General features: G+C 37.8%; 1 pseudogene; it reads right to left on the bottom strand.

The window, feature by feature from the left end:
- Nucleotides 1-5003: 5003 nt before the first annotated feature.
- LOC128567395 (uridine-cytidine kinase 1-like) lies at nt 5004-5787 on the bottom strand (annotated as a pseudogene).
- Between the last annotated feature and the right edge of the window lie 5041 nt (nt 5788-10828).

Below are 10828 nucleotides of genomic sequence, written 5' to 3'. Positions count from 1 at the left end.
CATCCCTTTTCCCTCAGCATTTTGAATATATTGTCTCACTTTCTCCTAGCATGTATAATTTGGATTGATAAATCTGTTGCCAGGCAAATTAGAACTCTTTCATATGTTTTTTTTTCTTCTCTTGCTGTTTAGAGCATTCTTTTTTTCCCTTGAAATTTGAGTGATTAGCAAATGCTTTTGAGTAGTCTTATTTGGGTTGAATCTGTTTGGTGAACTCTGGCTTTCCTGAACCTGGGTATTTACATCTTTCACATATTTTGAAAAGTATTCTGCTATTTCTTTGCATACTTTTTTTATTTTTTGTGCTTTCTCAACTTCCTCTTAAATACTAATAATTCTTAGCCTTGTGATTTAAGGTAATTTTCTATATCTCATACTTGTTTTTAATTCTTTTCTCATCTTTATTTATTTAATTATTTTATTTTTTGCCCTCTGTGTATTTTCTTTTTTTTTTTTTGTAGAGACAGAGTTTCACTTTATGGCCCTCGGTAGAGTGCCGTGGCCTCACACAGCTCACAGCAACCTCCAACTCCTGGGCTTAAGCGATTCTCTTGCCTCAGCCTCCCAAGTAGCTGGGACTACAGGCGCCCGCCACAACGCCCGGCTATTTTTTTTTTGTTGTTGCAGTTTGGCCGGGGCCGGGTTTGAACCCGCCACCCTCGGTACATGGGGCTGGTGCCTTACCGACTGAGCCACAGGCGCCGCCCCCCTCTGTGTATTTTCAAATACACTATCATTCATTCTGCTCCTGACAGCCTCTAATATATTTTTTAGTTCAGCAAATGTACTTCTCATTTCTAGTACATTTGATTTGATTTAAAAAAAATTTATTTCAATCTCTTTTTAAAATTTTTATAATATATTTCTGAATTTATTATTGTATTTTTATGGAGATCTATAAGATTCAATAATAATATTTTGATTTCTTGATCAAAGAGGTCAAACATCACTGTCATGTTACGTTCAGCCACATATTCCTTACTTTGGGGAAGTCAGAGTTTCCTGTTGTTTCTCTAGGATGTACATTTCTTAAGGACATATGTATGTCTTCATATTGAAAGATTGGTTATTTATTTCAATTTTCTCTGTTGTTTGTTTTATTTATTCTTGCATATGTTTGCTTAGAGAGTCTTTGTAATTTTCCAATTGAATATCTTTTATACACGGTCAATGATTCCTTTACAGCACTAGATGATTCTTTGTGTCCATATTTGTCTTGGGTCTAACAAAAGTTTGGATCCCTGCCATGTCAGATGAGGGAGGTCCCTAAAGAAACACCCTATCATGCCTAAGGGCTCATGCTCCAGGATTTGTGGAAAGTGCCTTCCAGTGCTTGTTGCTTTTGACTAACTTGATGTCTTCTTTAGCCAAAATACAGAGCAGAGATTTGTGGGTTGTGGATGTCAGTCTTACCTACTGTGTTTTTGTCTGGCTGCCTCTGTGGTTTTTCTTACTTCAGTCACTGTAAATGCCTGTGAGGTGTTGACCCAGGGATAGTTCTTCTGGGAAATTCAAGGTAGTAAGGAAGATGGTCGTTCACTGTAATCCCATTTTTCCGATATAGAAACCATCCATTCTGGAGAAATTTTCTATACACAAAGTGTCTAGCAGACTGGAAGACATGATTACTGGTACAGAAGTCTGATTCATTTACTAACTGTATACTTTTTCACTTTTCTATGACCCCAGTAACTGTTCCAACCTTGTACTTAAATTCTGGGATGTTGCTAGTGATTATCTTCCCACTGCATATTTGTTTTTGGTTTTATGTGGGTGAGAATGAAGCCAATTTGCTTTTACTGTGCCATTTTTGTGACATCACATTAGCATTATTTATTACTTTTAGTTGGAAAGGACATCCAAATACCTAACTTGTCATATTTCTGAGCATATGACAGAACTCATAACATTATTCTAGTTCACTTACTAAACAAATATTTATTGAGGACTTGTATAATTCTAATAATCTAGCTTAAATAAGGTCTGGACTTCTCAAAATGTGTGGTGACTAAAACAGAAAGATTATGTTAAATAAATGTTATAATATGGGAATGGAAGGAAATCTTGATTGTGTGGGGTTTTGATTATATAGATTATTAATTACTATTGCAAGATTATTAATTACACTCAACCCCAGTTCAAAGTTTTTCCTATTCTTCTGTATTGATTTACTTTCATAATTGTTTGTCAACGTTTCTAATAGTGGGCTTTTGTTTTACCTTGTGGACCACCAGCCTGCTGGTAGATTTGAGTTCTTTAAACTTTCAAGCTCTTAAATAACATTCTAAGAAAATATTTTACATAAATTCTTAAAATATAGGGCGGTGCCTGTGGCTCAAAGGAGTAAGGCACTGGTCCCCCTACGCCGAAGGTGGCAGGTTCAAACCCAGCCCCGGCCAAAAACAAACAAACTGCAAATTCTTAAAATACAGATTGTTAAGGATGTGTGTATTTTAATGTTCATGTGAATACTCCAAATGTAGTAGGCTGACTTACATATGTTTTATGCATTTTACTTAACTAGAGTAAGACAAGAAAAATTGTGTAATTGTTTATAAAAAGTCAAAGGAGAAAACTGGAATGTTATGTTAGAGGTACAGGCATTAAACTGTGACAGGAAAGAAAAAATATTGAAGGGACGCAGAGACCACTCCTACAGATTATGCATTAGCAGGTATTCAAAAGTGTAGAGACACGTGCAAATTTAAAATTAAAACTTTTTTCCCATTCTTTGAAATATGCGTTGATGTTCTAATGAATAACTTTATCTGATGGCGCACCTGTGGCATTCGGGTCAGAATCTTTTGTTACACAATTTTCAAAGGAAGCATGTATTTCTTACACGTAGTATAAGTATTGTTCTACCTTTCGGCCTTTCTGGGTATAAAATTTTATGATTGGTGTTCCTGCCAAACACTGGATATTTTACCACAGGTGGTTAAATTATCACACTTCCCATCTCCAAAAATGTTCTCATTTCATATTTCTCTTAAGAACCTTTGATCCCACAAAACTCATTATTTGGGGGAAATTTTTCTATATTAGTACTAATAAGAGGCAATAATTCTATTTTTTTTAGTGATTACCTAAAAATAGTAAAAGTTACAAGGCGTTTTTATCTGCTTTTTAAACTGCTTATCTGTGAAAGATGTTTCTTTTTCTGATGATTGAATAAAATGTGATAAATATTAGATATTACTTATGTAATATCTAATAATTATAACTTTTATATCTAATAACAATAACTTTTAGCATCTATTGAGTGTTCTTTAACTATAATTCTAAACTATTTTTAGAATAATAGTGTTCTTTAACTAAATTCTAAATTATTAAATGGAGTTCATTTAATTCTCATAACATTATTCTAAAACAAGTACTATTATTATCCCTATTTTATGGATAAAGAAGCTTAGACTAGAAAGGATAAAGTAATTTGCCAAGGGCATGCATTTATTAAGTGGCAGGTAGAGATCTGAACAGCTTTGCTCTAGAGAACGTTGTGCTTGAATGTTTGCTATTTGGCTTTCCATTTACTCTGTTTACTTGGGTGAACCAAGATCTTCATATAGACAGGTTTATAATATGTTATTTTATTATGAGTAATAATTTATCTGGTTTCCTTATTTTCTGATTTTAGAGATATCATCTGATTTTGTACTTTAAAACATAGGCTCTCCTAAGATAGAGATTATGTGTGGGTGTATAACATATAAATATATGTTGTGGTGTAAACATTTAGGGTCCATACTGTATACAAAAATAAACATTCTTTCTCTTCCCATTTTATAAAATTAAATAAGCATTAAATTTTTTTATTTTAATTTTTTTCCCCGCATTTGCTGTTATTTATTCATTCCCCTCCAAAAGGGCCTATGCTTGACCAAACTGTTAACAGCTACAGAAACGAGCTCCCGAGTTCACCTCAGCTCAAGTCTGGGTAACTACGAGTTACACTGGACAGAAAGAAGCCCAGAGCTGCCTGTATAGTTTGGCTGATGACAGTGACAAAAGATACTTTACAGAAATGGCCATCATGTGGGAGGGAAGACAAACTTGGACACAGACGCAGATCATCTGTAAGGAACGTGAGTTCAGGACTGGGGTGAAGCAGACCAGCCGGCTGCAAGCAGCCATGCTCACTAGAACCAGCACAGCCCTGGGTGTGGCTGGGGGTCACACTGGGGACAGCCTGTCCAGCACAGCACCTTGGCGGGGCTCCTGCTGGTGGGTGGGGGGGCTGCCCCAGGGCAAGACTGTGCTCAGACGCCGAGCCACTCATTCCAGCTTGGAGACCTGACAGCTGCCACCTTCCCACTGCACAGGCTCCTGGGCCAGGACGGCAGGAACCCTGCCTCCTCTTTGCCCTTGATACATGGGTGGAGAGGAGGGAGCCGCCTTGCTGTGGCTTCCCACATCAGTATTTGCCCCTCTTGATTGAGACCATGAAATTAGGCTCATAAGTCACAAACCAGCCTTGTGCTATGATAAAGAATAAAATAGAAAACATTAAAACGTATAACATGTGAAAAAGGAAAATGCTCTCCTAAAACATTTTAGTTGCACACATGTGTGAACCACTTCCAACTAGAAAACCTATGTCTGGGTTCACTCAAATTACCACTGGGCCAGCCAGGGTGTCTGGGCTATTTCCTCAGTTTCTCCCAACAACATGTGACTTGCATTCTTTGCAGAAACAAGTAGGGCAGGCTTACTGCACATTCTGTGGCATTTCTCAGTGACCCAAGTGAATTTTAAACCTCCTGAAACCTGAGGAAGCAGGTGGAAACTTGGGGAATGCCCTGTCAGCATCTTAGCAAATTCAGCTGGAATGACATGTCCAGGTTTCCACCCAAGAAGGAGGCCTTAGTCCTAAGGCTGCCCTCAGATGTGCGCCGAAAGGTGGGTGCGTTTCCCGGGGCCGATGTCATCTCCAGGCCCAGTCCCTGAACAAATGCCTACCGGGAGACCTGCCCGGGAGGCTCAGGGAGCAGCAGCAGGCACCCTCAGTGCAGTGCGCTGCTGGACTGCAAGTGCGACCAGTGGCCCGAGGTCAGCAGCCCAGAGTGGTCTCCTGGCTCAGAACAAATCCTCTTGTAGCTCCGCCCATTGGACCCTCCTGGGTGCCATTTGCAGATGTCACCATTCAGGGTGTCCTTAAAGTGTTGCTCAATCAAGTTAATGGCCACCATGTTGTCAACCCCCTGAGGGACGATCACGTCAGCATACTACCTCGTCGGCAGGCAGAACTCCTCGAAGGCTGGTTTGACAAAGGTGTTGTACTGGCACTCCAGGTCACTCCCCTGTGCCAGGTTGGGAGAACCGTCCCCGACAGCCTGAGGTCAGAGTCTGTGTCCAGGAAGAGGCACAGGTGTAAAATGTCCTGCGTCTTCTGGCTATCCAACACCAAGATGCCCTCAAATAGGACCACGTCAGCAGGGTAGACCACTGGGCCTCCGGTAACCTTGAGTGGGTCACAGAATCACAGCTTGGAACTTCAACGGTTTTGCCCTCCAGGAAGTTTTTCAGATTCCTGTGCATCAAATCAGTATCAAAAGCATGTGGGTGGTCGAAATTGTACTGTCCCTTCAAGGCTTTGGCCTTCTGCTCCGCCGTCAGGATCTTGTAGAATCTGGCCAGGCTCAGAATGACCAGCTTGCGCTGCCAGTGATCCACCTCATTCTGGCCCAGCAGCTCCGTGATCTCACACCCAGTTGACTTCCCGGTCCCCTGCAGCCGGGCGGCCCCCGGCACTGCGCACTCACAGTCGCCACCTCCAGCCGAAGCCATCCCGGCCTCCGCCACCCTGTGTCTTCAGGTCCTCGCTTCCGCCCCTTCCCTGGAGCAGCCCGCAGTAAATATTAAAAATGGAAAGATGATTTAAAAGACTGCCTGCAAATCTGTCTTAAGAACGATTTACATAGCCATTAAGTTATTGTTACCATATTTCTTCCATTTAACAATGACTTTAGAAAAATACTTTAGTCAATGTTTATGTTCAGTCATTATATTTCATCTGGAATCCATCAGACATAATTTATCATTTTTTGTATGCCTATTGCCACTCTCAAAACTTATTTTCATTTGTTTCTAATAGCTTGTTCTATTATTAAATTAATTTTTTTAATCTCACATTAATATGAGGGTACACATGATTAGGTTATATGGTGGTTGTTAGAGTTCAATTTGTGGTGGAGCCCTTGGGGGGGGCGGGTGTGCTGTGTACCCTTTCATTTGCCAATTAGTTGTGCTCATGCTTGTAAAATCCCATGGGCTACAGGAAACATTTGGCTACAAGCAGAAAGGATAGTAGATCTAATAGATTATGCTCTCAAAGCCATACAGGGTATTAGAGTATAAAAGGCCCATCCCTTACAGAATACAGAGTCAAAGATTATTCATGCTGTAGATCCTAGTCCAGAGAAAACACATGGGATGAGTTTAGAGTTGGTATGTTACCTGAAATGCTGCCTTGCCTTATTTCTCTTTCCCAGTCCTATGAATGCATTTTCTTAATGGTTTCTTCTGAGAGTACTTTCCTTCAATCAATCACCAATGAAGTTGGAGACTCAGAGTTGGGTTAGAGGAAACCTAAGACTGAATAACTTTGTGTGCAAATCTTTATACATAACCCTCATATTTTGAATATATATTATTAGATTTAGAGTGACTATGTCAAAAAGTGTGAACATTTTTATGGCCTTGACATGTGTACAAAAATTCATTCTTCCTATGATGTGAGAGTGCCAGTATCACAGCAATCTTCTAGTGATTTACTGCAATGTGAGTTGTATATGCTTAATCTATTTCTAACATCAATAAAATTTTTCCTTTTTTTCTCTCTGTTTTTTTTTTTTTTTTTTTTTTTGGCCACATCTATGGAATTCTGAGAGGGTCATTAGGACCAGTACTCATGTCATTACGTTATCTGAAATTCTAAAAGCTCACAACCAATTGTGTATTTAATTTAAATTTGCTGTACTTGTATTTCCATAAAAAACTGAAAATTTTAGTTTAAATCAGACACAAATCTCTGAGTAGGTCTGTGATAATCACTAAATTGTGCTTTTTTTTCCAGTTCATTTTGTTTTGCTAATAACATTGGTAATTTAATAGTACTATTTGTCCTTATAGATACCTTTTGTGTTCTGCAATTGTTTTATCAATTAATTTCTACTTGCTATAATTGGTTCTAAGAAATGGAGAATAAGAAAGAATGAGCCAGATATGAATCCTACCAATATTATGGTAGTAGATATAGACATATAGGTAAATAAATATGATATGTGAGTGTTCTAGGGAGGGAGGTAGTTTGCTCTAGAGAGCACTTTGGAAAAGAGTTCACTATCAGAAAAGGCATCCTTTTTAGTGGATTTGAAACTGAGTGAAGAACTGGAATTAGTCAATGGAAATAGTAATGACTCTGGAAGATTTATGCAGAATGTTTTAGGAAAATTAACAGTTTAGCATCAAGGAGAGTATTAACTTTTGTACAAGTGGAGACAATTCACTATTGCTGAAAATATTGAAAGTAGCTAGTTAATCAAGAAACTTGCAGACCATACTAAGAAGTTTAGAATTATAAGTTATTGATAAATCTTAGTTTTGGATACAAATATTATCAGGTTTCCATGTTAGCAATATAATTTAGCTCAGTGCCTAGAAAATGGATTAGAGGAGGATCCATTGGGAGAAGAAAGCAAGAGGGAGTTACAATGTAGCTGCGGTTGTCCAGGTGAGAAATAATGGGGTATGAATTATTAGTAGCTGTAGTGTAGATTATGAGAAGTGATTAGAAATAAGTTGTATTTGGAGGTAGAATCCAGGGAATTGGTGATAAAGTTAACATGGAGAATATGGAAGAACGAGTCAGGGATGATACAGAAGTTTCATCCCATTATTGATTGTTGCAGAAAGTTTGTACAATTTTCTAAGACAGAGAAAAAGCAGGAGAAAATATTTCAAACTGAAAAAAAGCTAAAAAACAAACTTAAGAAGAAGCATTCATTTTTAGACACATTGAGTCTGAAGTGCCATTAGCAGAGACAAATTAATGTCAACATGTACGTGATGTATGAGTCACGTTTCAATAATCAATCAGTTCAGAGGTGGAAATCCAGGTTTAGGAGACACCAAACACACACAGCTGAAACTTGAAACTATGGGATACTGTGAGACCCTAGGAAGCACAACTAGTGTGAAACAAACAAATGAAAAAGTTAAGACAGGATCTTGGATAATAGAATATTTAAAAGATGAATTTAAAAAATACTGTGGAGGAGTGTCCAGAAAGCAATAAAATATTCTGTGAAATGGAAATAATTAACAGTGGGGTCACCTGATTGTCCCTGTGTAATCAGCATGGATGTGTGATCCCAAAGAGAGGCATTTGGTTGTGTTATGGAGACTGTATCTAGATTAAAGGAAGTTGAGGACTGAAAGGGCTATGAAGAAGTGGAGACAATGAGCTCCAGAACCATTTTTCTAGAAGGCTGACTTTGAGGTGGCACCTGTGGCTCAAAGGAGTAGGGTGCTGGCCCCATATAGCAGAGGTGGAGAGTTCAAACCCAGCCCCAGCCAAAAAAAAAAATAGAAGGCTGACTTTGTAGAGGATGAGAGAGATGTAATATGAAACATAGGTAGAGGAATGAGTCTTAAAGAGGAGGAATAACATTATTTCTATTATAACTAAAGGAAAAAAAGGTGAGAGTAGACAGAAATGCAAAGAAACCCGAGTTTGTGACATAAATTAGAAGATCCATTTCATTAATTATGTTTACTCAGTGGATTATATTTAGAGGGATTGAAAGGAGGAAAAGGGGTAAGATTTGGAAAAGTCACTAAGAAAATGAGAAGAAGCACTGCTCTTACTACTGCTCCGCACTTATTTCAATTTTAATCTGGAGTCTATTCAGTAGTAATTTGTAGAAATGTGATATGCTTTTTATATAATAAAAAAATCAGAGAAAATTAAGTTAAGACAAATAAAAAAGGTCGTGAAGATATTTGAAAAGTGTGGCTGCAAAGTTCCTGTACACGGATTCTTAAATTTTTTGTTTTACAATTCTAGGTTACTATGTATTTGCACAAGTATTTTATTTGACATAAGAGCTTTGGGGCACCTACAGGGAAAATATTATTGCTGGCATTAATAAGTAAAATAACAGAGACTTAAAGCATGTATATGTCTATCTTTTCCAATGTTACTCAGCAGAGCCAGGACACTAATGCTGGTCTTCATTCAATTTATCTTTTTTTTTGAATGTCAATTTTTCACATGTGTGGTTCTTTTATTGAATCTTGAGAAGGAAGAAGTCTCAGGGATCTGAGAAAAGGCATCTTAGATTAGAATTTCTATCTTTTTATCTATACAAGTAACTTGTCTTAGAGTTAATATTTTAGCTCTAAAACTAATCTTGCTACTCTCTGGCAGCAAAATCTTTATGAAGTCACTCAACTTCTCTATACCTCCAGTTGCCTTGACTAGATAATTCAAGCATTGATTTTGGCAATCTCTAAGGTAACACCCAGTTTTGTAATTCTTTGTACCTCTTATGACTTGGACCCATGAGTGATTCTTTTGGTTCATTTAAAATGTAACACATGATAGCATAGGAAAGTCGTACTGTAATCATGATTGCTTAAATGAAAAAAAATCTTTTTGCATTTGATGAGACACCTAATATCATTAATATTTACAAATATAATTCAATGGTTCACTTTTCTTTCTTTTTTTTTTTTTATTGTTGGGGATTCATTGAGGGTACAATAAGCCAGGTTCTGCTGCCTAGTTCCTTCCTGGATGCAGAAGAGACCTCACAAACTGTCCTGAGGTAGGGTTGGAGGGGGTAGGTGTCTAGTCAGGTCATTCTTGGATAAGTGTAGTTTCCTTGTGACCACATCACTGTCATTGGTTTCCATTAATCCCTTTTTTATTCATAGGGGGAAGAAAATGCTATGTGCGTCCTAGATTTTTGATGAAAGTACAATGTTGGGGGTAAGAATTGTGCACAGTCTTTGAGAAGTGATGTGTGTCGCTCTGGCTCAGAAGTGGAATTAGCATAAAGATAATGAAGCTTGCTTAACTTTGGAGGAGGCTCACAAGCAGGAGCCCTTCAAATTGCTCAGAAAGAGCCTAGCAACATGTTTGCATGCTCATTTTCTTAAAAAATAAATCCAACAAGGCAGCACCTGTGGCTCAAAGGAGTAGGGCACCAGAACCATAAGCTGGGCCCCAGACAAAAACTGCAAAAAAAAAAATAAATAAATAAAATAAAAAATAAATCCAACAGCATTGTCTATGTATAAGAGCCACCGTAAAGTGAGTTATTCTTGCTTTGCCAGTCTACTAGACACGTGCTGACTGAACTGGACTGGTAGTTCAAACTGGATGGTAACTTCACACTGACTTTTTGCCTTATGGTTCTGGTGGTGCTGACAATGTATAATGGTTATTCAGGTAAAGGCTTATCATTATCTAAAATCTCATGATCCTTCTGTTCCTTTGATCAATAATTTCTTTTAAACTAGTATATGATGACTTTTATTTTGTATTCTTTCCTAAGGACAATAAAACTAATAATGACTGCTTTTACCTAAAGCTTTGCTTTTTAACCTAAATCACTGTACTTATTTTGTATCTTCTACTTTGTAAAGCAGTGGACGACATATGTAGTAGTCAAAGCTTTGGAAAAGAAGATTCTCAAAGAATAAGATGAGCAATATGAAAAACTATTTCCTTAAATTTGTAACAATTCTCAGAGCATTGGCAGGGCATTGTCTAATAAGGTTGAGTAACATGTATTCTATTCCTTTGAATAAAAGACCTACT

The sequence above is a fragment of the Nycticebus coucang genome, chromosome 16 (assembly GCF_027406575.1).
Source record: "Nycticebus coucang isolate mNycCou1 chromosome 16, mNycCou1.pri, whole genome shotgun sequence".
Lineage (NCBI taxonomy): Eukaryota > Metazoa > Chordata > Mammalia > Primates > Lorisidae > Nycticebus > Nycticebus coucang.
This window is presented reverse-complemented; position numbering and strand designations above follow the sequence as displayed.